Below are 14,579 nucleotides of genomic sequence, written 5' to 3'. Positions count from 1 at the left end.
TTATATTTCACTTTCATTGTCGGTTATTTCAATAATGAAATTACCTGTTCGTGGGTTTCAGAAAAAGTTACCAAAAAAATGAACAATTATTATTTTCTCAACAAAATCTTTTAATTATACCTCCCCACCCTGAAATGAGAACCGTCCTAACGTGTCCCGGTTGTCACTGTATCTGCACTACACTCTGTTATGGCTGCCAAAGAAATTGTTAACAGTAACAGTGCTGTTAAAGAATTGCAGGAAACCAGAAGACAACCCAGTACTGATGCACAGTGTGATATGCTGTTCAACATTAACACGTTGACTAACTATCCCTGCTGATGTGATGTTGTTTTTTCAAACAATTTTTATGGTGTTATATTTTACTTTCATTGTCGGTTGTTACAATGAGGAAATAGCTTAACTTGTTCCGATTCTGTTCACCATAGAACATTTCTCTAACAGTTTCATAAACATTTCATTTGTATGCAAAAGATATGCCTTCGTTAAATCTTTTAATGTCATCATCGAAGCAGTCAGGGTTGCGGCCTAGAACGCCCCAAATATCCGATATCAAACTACCGTATTTCCTCTATTTGACACTATACGCCGTCTATTAATTTCGCAAGAGCCCTTGACTCGGCGTGTATTAGAGACCCGTCTGGTATTAGAGACCCAGCGTGTATTAGAGGAAATATAGATATGTTTTACAGTTCATATGGGGGTGATCGATCGGCAGCCATTTTCTGTGAATCGATATGTAGGCTATCTATGTATTCATACGCACGTTTTTTGTGTGAAAAGGCTTAATATATTTGAAAGGGGTTTCCGTAGCAAAAAGGAAACCTCTTTTTAACCAATCAGAATCAAGCATTCATCAATGTCATGGTAGAATTATATTTATTGTAGTTTGTCTGTGGTCTTTGGAGAGAACGCAAAAATGGCGTTAAGATCCAAAAATGACAACAGTTCAGTGTAGATTCATTGATCAATGCGATTAAGTTTTTCCTAAACTCTTCAGTCAATAAAACAAGAAAACTTATTTTTTAACTGACTTAAGCTTTGTTAATGACAAATATGGCCCCAGTTGTCGAAGACGCTGGCATTCACTGCGCAGACTTGCGTTCCTTAGACGTGCCAGAATCCCGGTTACACTTGATTATGTTTGTCAGCACCACACCGATGCTCTTGGGTTTTACCAAAGTGGTAAAAGTCTAAGGTGTTCCTCCCACATCAAACAACACGCAATGTCAAAACTCAAATATACTGTTCAAAGCGGCATTAAACCGAAGTTATTCACCCATGCAACCAACCAGACTTCATTATTTACCGGATTGATGCTGGCTGCGGCGTAACTCAATATTCATTCCGATGTATTTTCACATGTGCATCAATTCCAGTTTCTTTTTTTGGGAACAAGGTATTGTCTCAAATACAAACTCCAAAGTTCTCTCCATAATCATAATAAGTCTATCCATTGTACGTTTCCTACTCTATCATGAGCATGTGTTTATGAAACACTATGAAACAGAGACGCTGCCAGGTGTTCGTGAAACAAACGCATGCAACCGCGAGTTTCTTGTTCACAGGAAAGAAACAGGGCAGAAATGGCGGTGGAAGTTCAAAATGTCACCAATGCGTACAATGTGGAATTGTCCTCAAGATATGTATCATAAAACGTTTTGAAGGCTTTTCTGAGGCCTTGAGTGTTGTAACCCTGTTCAAACAACTTTTGAGCAAGACGCCCTTTGCAATCTTGGTTGAAAGAGCATGCTCGAAAGTAGCTGAAAGGGTGTGCAAGGGGAAGTTGACTATTGGAAAGTTCTTGTCAGTTCTGTGGAGAGTTGTCACACTGAAATGGTATTATATAAAGGAATGACTGCGCAACACACTGGGGTTTCACGATTGTTGACTTGCCATTGCAATAATGCTGAACTATCAAAATGGTGCACACGCGTTCATATGACTTCAATTCGGTAGAATGTATCTCCCCTTTGTATTTTGTGGGGTATCATAACTGTCACATCCTAATAATTGACATGCATGTAAATGTCACCATTTCCTAAATTTAAAAATCGATTTCTACAACATGTTAACCAATTCCTACAGCAAGGCAACCCATTTCTACTTCATGTCAGCCCATTCCCACAGAAAGTCAACAACATGTCATCCCATTCATACAGCATGGCAACCCATTCCTACAGCATGGCATCCCATTCCTACAGCTAGTCATCCCATTCCTACAGCATGTCAGCCCATTCCTACAGCGAGTAAACCCATTTCTACAGCTAGTCATCCTGTTCCTACAGCATGTCAACCTATTCTTACAGCACGTCAACTCATTCCTACAGCATGTCAACCTATTCTTACAGCACGTCAAGCCATTCCTACAGCATTTTAACCTATTCTTACAGCATGTCAACCAATTCCTACAGCATGGCAACCCATTCCTACAGCATGTCATCCCATTCCTACAGCATATCAGCCCATTCCTACAACGAGTCAACCCAATTCTACAGCTACTCGTCCCATTCCTACAGCATTTTAACCCATTCCTACAGCATGTCAACCTATTCCTACAGCATGTCAGCCCATTCCTACTGCACGTCAACCCATTTCTACTTCATGTCAGCTCATTCCTACAGAAAGTCAACAACATGTCATCCCATTCCTACATCATGGCAACCCATTCCTACATCATGGCATCCCATTCCTACAGCTAGTCATCCCATTCCTACAGCATATCAGCCCATTCTTACAGCGAGTCAACCCAATTCTACAGCGAGTCATCCCATTCCTACAGCATCTCAAACTATCCTTACAACACGTCAACTCATTCCTACAGCATGTCATACCATTCCTACAACATGTCATACCATTCCTACAGCGAGTCAACCCATTTCTACAGCACGTGTTACCATTCCTACAGCATGTCAACTCATTCCTACAGCATGTCATACCATTCCTACAGCATGTCATACCATTCCTACAGCATGTCAGCCAATTCCTACAGCGAGTCAACCCATTTCTACAGCTAGTCATCCCATTCCTACAGCTAGTCATCCCACTCATGCAACATGTCAACCTATTCTTACAGCACGTCAACTCATTCCTACATCATGTCAGCCCATTCCTACAGCGAGTCAACCCATTTCTACAGCTAGTCATCCCATTCCTACAGCTAGTCATCCCATTCCTACAGCATGTCAACCTATTCTTACAGCACGTCAACCCATTCCTACTGCACGCCAACCCATTTCTACAGCACGTCAACCCATTTCTACTGCATGCCAACCAATTTCTACAGCATGTCATTCCATTCCTACAGCACGTCAACCTATTCCTACAGCATGTCAGCCCATTCCTACAGTTCGTCAACTCATTCCTACAGCATGTCAACCTATTCTTACAGCACGTCAAGCCATTCCTACAGCATGTTAACCTATTCTTACAGCATATCAACCAATTCCTACAGCATGTCAACCCATTCCTACAGCATGTCAGCCCATTCCTATAGCATATCAGCCCATTCTTACAACGAGTCAACCCAATTCTACAGCTAGTCATCCCATTCCTACAGCATGTCAACCTATTCTTACAGCACGTCAACTCATTCCTACAGCATGGCATACCATTCCTACAGCATGTCAGCCCATTGCAACAGCGAGTCAACCCAATTCTACAGCTAGTCATCCCATTCCTACAGCATGTCAACCTATTCTTACAGCACGTCAACTCATTCCTACAGCATGGCATACCATTCCTACAGCATGACATACCATTCCTACAGCATGTCAGCCCATTCCTACAGCGAGTCAACCCATTTCTACAGATAGTCATCCCATTCCTACTTTATGTCAACCCATTCATGCAACATGTCAACCCATTCCTGCAACATGTCAACCTATTCTTACAGCACGTCAACCCATTCCTACATCATGTCATACCATTTCTACTGCATGCCAACCCATTTCTACAGCATGTCATTCCATTCCTACAGCACGTCAACCTATTCCTACAGCATGTCATCCTATTCCTACAGTTCGTCAACTCATTCCTACAGCATGTCAACCCATTCCTACAGCATGTCATACCATTCCTACAGCATGTCATCCCATTCCTACATCATGGCAACCCATTCCTACAGCATGTCATCCCATTCCTACAGCATGTCATCCCATTCCTACAGCATGGCAACCAATTCCTACATCATGTCAGCCTATTTCTACTTCATGTCAGCCCATTCCTACAGAACGCCAACACATTCCTACAACATGTCAACCCATTCCTACAGCATGTTAACCCATGCCTACAGCACGTCAACACATCCCTGCAACATATCAACACATTCCTGAACCGCCTCCGTGGTCTAGTGGTAGAGCGTCCGCCCGGAGAGCGGAAGGTCCGGGGTTCGATCCCCGGCCGTATCAAACCAAAAGACGTTAAAAGATGGCACTTGTTGTTACCCTGTCTGGCGCTCGGCATTAATGGGCTAAAGCAAGGACTGGTCGGCTCGGAGTCAATATACTGTGTCTGAGTGGGGTATTCATGTTAAACTGCGGCATGGTATCATAGTGGGCTAGCACTATAAATCGGCATCAGTCAGGACTAGTACAAGCAGCCACACACACACACGTACATGCACGTCGCTATATAAGTGCAATAATCTTGGCCGCGACGTTAAACCTTATTTCACCTCACCTCAGTAGAGATTGAGGTATTTCACACAGAAGTAGAGATTCAGGTATTGCATACAGAAGTAGAGATTCAGGTATTGCACACAGAAGGAGAGATTCGGGTATTGCACACAGAAGGAGAGATTCGGGTATTGCACACAGAAGTAGAGATTCGGGTATTGCACACAGAAGGAGAGATTAGGGTACTGCTCACAGAAGGAGAGATTCGGGTACTTCACACAGAAGTAGAGATTCAGATATTGCACACAGAAGTAGAGATGCAGGTATTGCACACAGAAGAAGAGATTCAGGTATTTCACACAGAAGTAGGGATTGACTCAGAGTTATTTGACACGGAAGCAGACATACAGGTATTGCACACAGAAGTAGAGATTCGGGTATTGCACACTAAAGTAGATATTGACGTATTGTATACTGAAGTAGATATTCAGGTATTGCACACAGAAGTAGAGATTCAAGTTTTGCACACAGAAGGAGAGATTCGGGTATTTCACACAGAAGTGGAGATTCAGGTATTGCACACAGAAGTGGAGATTCAGGTATTGCACACAGAAGTAGAGATTCAGGTATTGCCCATAGAAGTAGAAATAAAGGTGTTACAAACACAAGTTGTGATTCAGGTATTGCACACAGAAGTAGAGATTGAGGTTTTGCACACAAAAGTGGAGATTCAGGTACTGCACACACAAGTAGAGATTCAGGTATTTGACACAGAAGCAGACATAAAGGTATTGCATACAGAAGCAGACATAAAGGTATTGCATACAGAGGTAGAGATTCGGGTATTTGACACGGAAACAGCCATACAGGTACTGCACGCAGAAGCAGACATAAAGGTATTGCATGCAGAAGCAGACATAAAGGTATTGCATACAGAAGCAGCCATACAGGTATTGCACACAGAAGCAAACAGCCCGGCATTGCAGATAGTAGTAGACATTCATGTATTGCACACATAAGTAGATATTCAGGTATTGGACACAGAAGCAGACATAAAGGTATTGCACACAGGGGTAGAAATTCAGTTATTGCAGATAGCAGTAGACATTCATGTATTGCACACATGCCATACCTAAGAACAGTATTGTCCAAATTTATTCACGCTAGGAACCGAACCTGTATTCCGAGAACAATCGTTAGACATACACGTGTCATCTGACCGTCAAATTTGCACTTTTTCACTCGGGAGTTGAAGTAGAGGTACATGAAGTGACTGTGAACATGTATTACAAATGTATGCTTTTGTGTATTTATTGGCATGTTTATTTATCGTAAATGCTGCCATATTGCATATATTACACGGATATAAATACACTTGAAATCTATTATGACCGGGTTCATGTTTATCTTATGTTCGCTCATAGATAAATGGGAGATTGCCCATTGACCAAAAATGGCATAGATTTTAATGGTTGGGTAATATAATTGGGTTATATTACCAGCTTGGGCGCGTTAGTTTGTAGCAACCACGTCAGCCAAATATTGACGTAATAAGTAGCACATGGCGATGAGATAAACATTGCTGTTCAATTACCACTATCACCGCCCACCGCCGCATTTGTTAACTCAGACCTACTGTATTTTCTAACTTAAAATGGCTCAGAGTTGGGGCAATGTAGGGATTGAGAATTTGATTTCAGGCTTACAAAATGCAAAACGTATGCTCATGGGAGAATATGTGTGGTTAAGTTGCACCTTTATTCATAATCAAATGACTGCACAATTACGTTATGAACAAATATCACGCGTATACATGTTTCAAAAGTAAATGATACTGTAACATGTCTTTTAACAATACAAGACTGTTTATTACAAATGTTTTCATAATAACTGAGCCTTATCATTACCTCAGCTAATAATAAGTCGTCTAAAATAATATCCGTGTTTATAAGACTTGCAGATACTTCCTCCCCACTATTGGACGTCCAATAAGTGACTACGCCGTAAAAAAGTGTTCAATCCTTGTCTGATAATTTAACCCCGTGACATGTTCACTTGTTATCACACAACGTTCAACATAACTATTTTGAATAATGCCTTATTCAGTCATTGACTCCTAGTCATTTTGATATAACTATCGACAGTAAATTTGTTGGAAACGTACGTCATGTTATTGACGCGCGAAAGAGGGGATGTAACTATTTTCCACTCTTTTCAAGAACGTGTTAAAGTTCCAAACACTTTTGGACTTCTGGTATGTAGTTGATGTGTACTGATATTCTAGACCCTTTTGTGTGTTGCACATCATGCGCGTGTTTGGTTGCAAAATGCAGAGCTTTTGTTTTCCTAAACACTTTGTGAGTTAAATATGTCGATCACTTGTTTTATACCATTGTTGCAGTGTATACGTCTGGAAACATCTTATCGAAAAGGCTCTTAAAATCCAGTATTGCAGCCCATAGCAGATCAAAATAGTTTATATATGATAGTATATACTAGATTCCAGGGGGATTGGAATCAGTGTACAGTTAAATTGAATCTGAAGGTATTGTGTATAAGTGATAGATTCTGTTCATGTACATGTATCTATATATAGAACGCAATACGTGAGCTCGTCGATACAGGAACCCTGTATCGTATCGGTACTTAGTCAACCAACGACATAACACACACTACACACACACACGCACACACGCATACACATGCATACATACACACACACGCACACACATATACATACGCATACATACACACACATACATACACACACATACATACACATACACACACACATACATACACACACGCGCACACACACATACATACACATGTCCGAAGCGATTCCTTATTTTGAACTGAACCATATGTTCCTGCCACCAACGTTTTGCAAACACACTGCGTTTTTTATGACTGTAACATGGCTTTAGATTTACAAATGCTGTACCACTAAGTCGACTATTTTGACGTTGAATACCGAATGTATCCCTTTTGTGTTTCGTGTTCTGCAAGTATATATGTTGACTCATCTTGAGAGAGAGAGGTAGAGAAAGAGGCATAGAAAGAGGTAGAGAGAGGTAGACAGAGGAAGACAGAGGTAGAGAGAGGTAGACAGAGGTAGAGAGAGAGGGAGAAAATGGGAGAGAGGTAGAGGTGGTAATGTTCGATAACTGAATATTCCTCTGTTAATAATTCATCAGATTAATTCAGGTTTATAGTGCAAATCAGCAAAAAAACATTGACTTCATTGAGACCCAAGCTGGCTGTGACCGAGTTAAGATCGCGGGTTTTGCGGTACATATTTCCTCTTGAAACAGAATGTCCGCGATAACGATAGTTTGCCTATTGATAAAGAAGGAAAACTTGTTCAGATACAAACAATGCAGCGTCAACGCGCGCTGTAACCTGTCACTGCGGTGTACTTGTGTGTTGGGGTGCTCACATTTTGTGCAATGCTCACAAAATACAAGTCAACTGGTCGCAGAAGCTCCGCCCACCCATAAAGTATATTTAAGCCCACTGTTGGTGTAGGGTCTCTACAAGCGGCGCAGAAACAAGTAGCTCAGCTATTCACGAGAATATGGTTAAATAAGAAGCTGCCAAAGGATTGTGATCTGTTTCTTTTAGAACGAAGGTATGTTTTCTCTATCTATACCTGGTGGTTAATGTGCGTAATCGCATGCTTAGAACAATGAATTCTTAAAAAATGAGAAGTTGCCAAAGAATTGTGATCTGTTTGTTTTAGAACGCAGGTATGCTTTCTCTATTTATTCCTGGTGGGTAATTTGCGTCATCGTATGCTTAGAATCGTTAAAATGTTGCGGTTGATGAAAGGCACATAATTGGCATTGACACTTACGATGTACTTTATGATTCTAAGCAATAGGCGTAAAATAATGGCATTGACATGATTATTTTATGAATATGATCATGCTATGAAGCTCTGATAGATTTCTTACCAAAGCTATTTTTAACGTGTGTGACCTCATTGAATTAAGTGAAAGCGAGGTTGTAAATAATATACATATTCATACTTTGAAAACTAGTTACAGTTTACAGGATAATTAAGATACTAATTCGTGCACTTTCGTATGACCATCAAAATACAGCTGGGTAGTATAAATGGGCAATATTTCTCTCTTTTTCTAATTATTTACAAGCTCTCATAACCTACTAACTTTACATAAAGTACACAAAAAGCATATGTATGTGAGTATTGTGCTTGTACTATAACCTTCATAAATTATTTCGAGCTCAATGTTTAGTTAGCCACCATATAAGTATGTTCAGTGAAAGATGTAACAAAGTTCGTCGTTTTATTTAGGAAATAAGCATACTGTGTTTTGTCAATGTAGTGCAAGGTTACCTGTAGATTTAATCGCGCTATTTTGAATTGGGAACTGAAATAGCAAGTTCTTTGTTAAGGAAAAGAATTTATGGACAGACAGACAGATATTGTATTTACGTCTCACTGTGTGTACAGGCATACTTAAATATAACACGTCCCATCTTAATTCTGGAAACCCAATAGTCCAGAAACTCTACGGTCTTTACCCAGTCTCCGTCAAAGGGATTTACCAAATTAAACATGCTGTTTTCATGGGAACATACCAAGGAAGAAAACGGGAGATAATATTTTCCTTTTCTCAAAACTCATGGTTTTGTTTCGTAAATACATACAGATGTGCTTACAAGTATCATGACACATAATGTAACTCATTTTAACTTAATTCAACGATTTTATAGCGTTATTGAAGTATTTCGCCCATGGGCGAAAAAAGGTTTGACCCATGCGCGAGAATATTTTCCTTTGCTCAAAGGGCCTTTGGTTGGATGTTTCCTTTTTTTGAAGTTTACAGATTTCACCTGTTTTACATATAATAGTGTAACGATCTGTAATGAACCCGGCCTTACCTCTCAAAACGTTTTGACAGTTTATCATACGAATTCATGCGCTTGTACACCAATTCATTGGCGTTATTTCCCACAACATTAAAGTTTAGTTAGTTTCTTTTTCATTTCCCAATTTTATGACTCGTTGGTACATCACACTGGGAAAGTAAGTGACACTAGGTATGCAATATACAGGTACACGTGCGCGTATTTTGATGGAAACAAAAAACGATTCGCCTTTCATTGCATAGTTAACGTCTGGCTGAATATCTCACATTCTAACGAAATCTCGAAATAATTACTTAATTACATGCGGTGTCGAACTGACCAATGGGAATTATGTTTCAATGCGACCGAGGAAAACTTGAGTGAACATTGTGACACGAAAGCAACTTTTAAATGCATTGCCAGTTTTGGTATGATAATGGTAACACTAAAGAAAAACGCAACAGCCTTCTTGTGATGATTCTCATATTCTCATAAGTACGTTGTATCTAATTACAGTGTCGGCCTTATTTACAGGTGATTCTACAATACCTGCTCTCGGTCAAATACAATCTGCCACACCACGCGTGAACAAACAGCTATGCAGGTGTAACTGTGGGCAAATACCTAGCCTGTATATGTATATTTTTTTGTGGATACATGTATTACATATTTTCGTTGATATGTGGATATATTAAGCACAAAGACACAAAAAGTTTATGAAAGATGAATTGGTGGCTTGATATATTCAACGAGAACGACTTTTCTTCGCGATCCTGATGTGTGTCATCGTTTAATTGGTCATTCATTAAAAGTATGTTGTGAGGAGCCGCCCAGTTTACACAGTGTCGTCCGTTTCGCGTGTCCGTAAGAGTAATCGGTACAAATATATTTGCTGCGGTGTTGGTGTGGAAGGAGTTTGAATTACGTCCGCCACTGTCCACAGAAATCCTCAAAGTATAGTAACAATCAACAAGGCCAAGGCCGTACTAATAACCTGGTGACTCATGTAACAACGACTGTCAATCTGTCTCCTACAGCTACCATACCATCATCCCTGTCACAATTGGCGTATTAACGGCTTATTCAAAATATTCATTTAAAAAGTTCGTTAACAGACTAACGTGTGTCGTATTCAGTCCTCAACTGGATGTTGCATTCCTTATATTAGCTAACGGCCCTGTTTGTGAAAATATGAACCAGGCATAAGATTTAAAAACTAATAAAATCAATTGTAAGACCGCATAGACAATAAAACCGAATAAAATATGTATCATCTTTTGTGTATTAGATGATGGTAATGACCTGAAATGTTATGACGTTAGATTAGGAAGAAGAAACATTAAAGTGTTTTATTATACTTTGGGAACACGAGCAATAGCATGTAGCAACATAAACATGCATGGAATAGGGAAAATGGTGAGAACAAATTGAAAAGGATTTTTAATACAAAATTATTGAACTAAATAACTTGCCTGAACACAAGGGGTACCCAAACTTGTTTGACAGTTTCTCGTGTGTTGTAGACTGTCGAATGGGATTCATGTGTGTGCGTAGGGTACACATATCTATTGCAAGTTTTAGTACTCATACTCTTTCTCTTTTTGTGTTGATATGATTTCATTTTTATCTTTGGCTGCTCTATTTATATATGTTCGAGTAGCTGTCTGGCCCTCATAAATTGATATAGCTCTGCCTCGCTATTGCATCTCTTGACTACAGGAGATCTACAACATATAGCGGATCTAACTGCATTTCTTGTTTTAACCAAGCCCGGGTGTGACTTTCAAGTAACTGGATTCAGGTTGATTGCAAGATAGGCAGACCTCATCATAGTGATTGTTGTGAATTCCTCAAAGTTGTGTTTGTTTGTTAGTTGTTTAACGCTGCACCCAGCAATATTTCAGATTTATATTACGGAGGCCTGTAAATAATCGAGTCGGGACCAGATAATCCAGTGATTGACATTATGCGCATCGATCCACGCAATTGGGATACGATGACGTGCATCAACCAAGTCAGTGAGCCTGACCACCCGATCCCGCCTCTTACGACAAGCGCTGTCACCCTTTTATGCCAAGAATTGGTGGCTGAAGATCTGTCCACCCCCCCCCCCCCCCCCCCCCCCCCCACACACACACACCCACACCCGGATCGTTACGGGTCCATTGACGCAGGGATTTGTGTAAAGTTATTATTTTATTATTATTATTTTATAAAGCACTTACATTTGTGTAAGATATAGTCTCTCGTAACCCCCTTTGGTGGCATTTGTACTTCTAAGTTTTAAGATATTTAAAATGCTTTATTTAAACCCCTGCTGTACAAATGGTGAGACTTTAATAAACTATATTGTATTGTATTGTATTGTAAAGTCATTCCGACAGCATATAATGTGAACTCAAAAAATATATTCAAAGTCTCCCCAAAGTAATATAGTACGGTACTTAGAGTACATGGGAGATTATACTCAGGTTAGGAAGATGTTTAATCTATATAACGTGTTATTAGTCTACCTAACAATGTATTTAATGAAATGAATGCAAAACAAACTCAACGGTTAAAAGGTTTCATTGAAAAAAACTACCCCTGGTCTTGCCTAATAAAACACCTGCAACCCGACACAGATTAAACGCAACTTACAAACACAGTCATTATCTGGTTAATCTGTATCACTGAACGAATTGGAGTAGCTTACTCTGCCCACAGTATGACAGTATTGGGCAGCTCAGTAATTAGTAGGCAGAAAAGAACTTTATTACGCTCAGGCCGAGATTCTCGGCACATGAGGTACAAAATGACAGCAAAATACACATTATAATAGCGGATATGTGGTCAGCCGGAAGATTTTTCAATTTGCATTACATATTTACAGAATTTACTAAGGGATTTTTACAAGTGAAAAGTCTTTGAAATTTAATCATATTAGGTCTTTTAGAATATGTAGGTGGGATATACAAATTATTTCTTTAGTAAAATATGGACATTTAAAAATATAGTGAGATTCATCTCCAATATCATCAATGTAACACAGTTTACATTTTCTTTCATAAATAGTGGAACGACAGGGGCCAACTCAAAGGCAACATACTCCGTACACACCGTCTGTTTAAAGATACACTACAAGTTGAGCCATGTGTTGGTGCAATTCTCAGTAGATCTCAGCGAAGAATTATGATTAAATGTCGCTGTGTAGTAGTAGAAGTAGAAGTAGAATTACGTAGATATTCTCGCCCTAAAACACCTCCACATGATTGAGTTTGCAATTATTGTAGTTGCAGCGAAATCAGAGACGAAACTCGTTTTCTCGTTAGTTGTACGTTTTATTCAGATTTGCGGTATAATTCATGGAAAGAAGTAACAGACACGGAACCTGCCTTCCTACAACTTTGTCCTGAAGACCAAATTGTACATTTTATTAATAGTCATGGACGCGAAGATGACGACGATGTTTAGACAATTAATAGTAAGCATAAAAACAAGTAGTTTTTATAACTGCACATGCTTAATGTCTTAAACATTATTAATTTGTCTTCATGTGCATAGTTTTTATGCATGTTTATAGATGTAGGTGTGGATAGATCTAGGCGAAGGTGAACGCATTATGGTTTGAATGTAATGTTTGTGGCCCTGCGTGTGAGGTGGGTTCACTGGAGGTGGGATGTGGTGGGGTTAGGTGGGGTGGATGATGGCAAGCATGTGTGGTGTGCAAACATGTAGGGTGTGACCTGGCTGCCATGACCTGTATGAGAGTTAGATTATATACTCTTAAAAAAACCCGAAATATGGATATTTTTGGGTATAAAAGCTATTTTAGTGGACCAAAAGGTGCAAAAGGAAGAGGTTTAATATGTTGTAGTGTCAGTGACTAATTTCCCGGAACAAAAAGATCACAACAAGGACATGCTAACCATTAGTCGGGAAACACGTACGATTCGGAAAAACGCAGCCAGTGCATTAACAAATTTGCCATGGAGCTGCATGCATTGCACATGCAGCAGCACATTGGACGGTATTAAAGTGCAGGGTTTTAGATTGCCTGGCATCTGCGTCAATCGAGCAGTGACAATTCAACAACATGCCAAGATTAACAGAAGTGCCAGAAACGCCATAGGCCGCTTCCAGGCAGAGGAGTCCCGATCCGCCGTAGCCAGGGCTTTCAATGTACCGCCCAGCACCATCTTAAGGCTATGGGATCGGTTTGAACAGTATGGGTCAACACGTGATCGGCTAAGGTCGGGACGACCCAAAGTAACCACCCCCCACCCGAGATTGCTACATCCACAACCAGCTCAACCGTATCCCAAATACCCGGACTGCACTGAACCTCCGACCAAACAGTACGAAACTGTTTAAGAGCAGCAGGTCTACGAGCAAGACCTATTCGACGCGTCATATTGAGCGGTCAACTTCGTTAAACAACGACAGCATTGGTGCCGTCAAGACAAGGTATGGCCTCAAATAAGAGGAGAGATGTCTTGTTCAGCGACGAATCAAGATTTCTCCTCCGTCGGGGGGATGGAAGAGCACGAAGAGAAGGGGTCGGTGAGGGGGGAGGGAGTAGAGGATATACATATATATATCTATATAAATGTTCTAGTATTAAGGTTGCATTAGCGTCGGTGTGAGTGTGGGGAGGGGGGAGGGGCGGCGTTGTGTATACATGTATCTGTGTGTGGATATGTGTATATATGTGTTGTATTAGAGTGAGGGTCGGTGAGGGAGACGGGGTGAGTATGTTTGGTGTATCGCTTGCATTGTAAATAAATATGAAGACGTGTGTGTAATGTATTGTCTAGTGTGAAGGTTATGCGCTATATAGAGAGAGTCGGGTAACATGTAGCGTCAGTATCACGTCATACCGTCATACAGTTTCTCGTCATGTTGAATTATAACCATCAAGAAAAAAACAACCGTGGAAATCTAATAGTTTAGGTTTCACTTTTGTCTGCTATTATGGTTTGTTTTGAAGGTATTAGTATGTGTAATGTCGTAAACATGCTACATTTCAAAGAGTGAAAAATTCACAAAAAACATCTTTATGCTTTTCTTTGTCAACACTAATAATGCTGGTATCATCGCAGGGCG

The 14,579-nt window shown here is 40.1% G+C and overlaps 1 protein-coding gene across 1 annotated transcript in view; it reads left to right on the top strand.

Annotated features, from left to right (window-relative positions):
• The first annotated feature begins 8,047 nt into the window (after positions 1-8,047).
• LOC124118063 (von Willebrand factor D and EGF domain-containing protein-like) overlaps positions 8,048-14,579 on the top strand; it is a 53,777-nt gene continuing 47,245 nt past the window's right edge. Inside the window, exon 1 of the mRNA XM_048396165.1 lies at positions 8,048-8,247. The gene's annotated coding sequence lies outside the window, so the exon portion shown is untranslated. The remainder of the gene's footprint in view (positions 8,248-14,579) is intronic.

Source organism: Haliotis rufescens, unplaced genomic scaffold (assembly GCF_023055435.1).
Source record: "Haliotis rufescens isolate VD_foot unplaced genomic scaffold, xgHalRufe1.0.p SCAF_15, whole genome shotgun sequence".
NCBI classification, from domain to species: Eukaryota; Metazoa; Mollusca; class Gastropoda; order Lepetellida; family Haliotidae; genus Haliotis; species Haliotis rufescens.
This window is presented reverse-complemented; position numbering and strand designations above follow the sequence as displayed.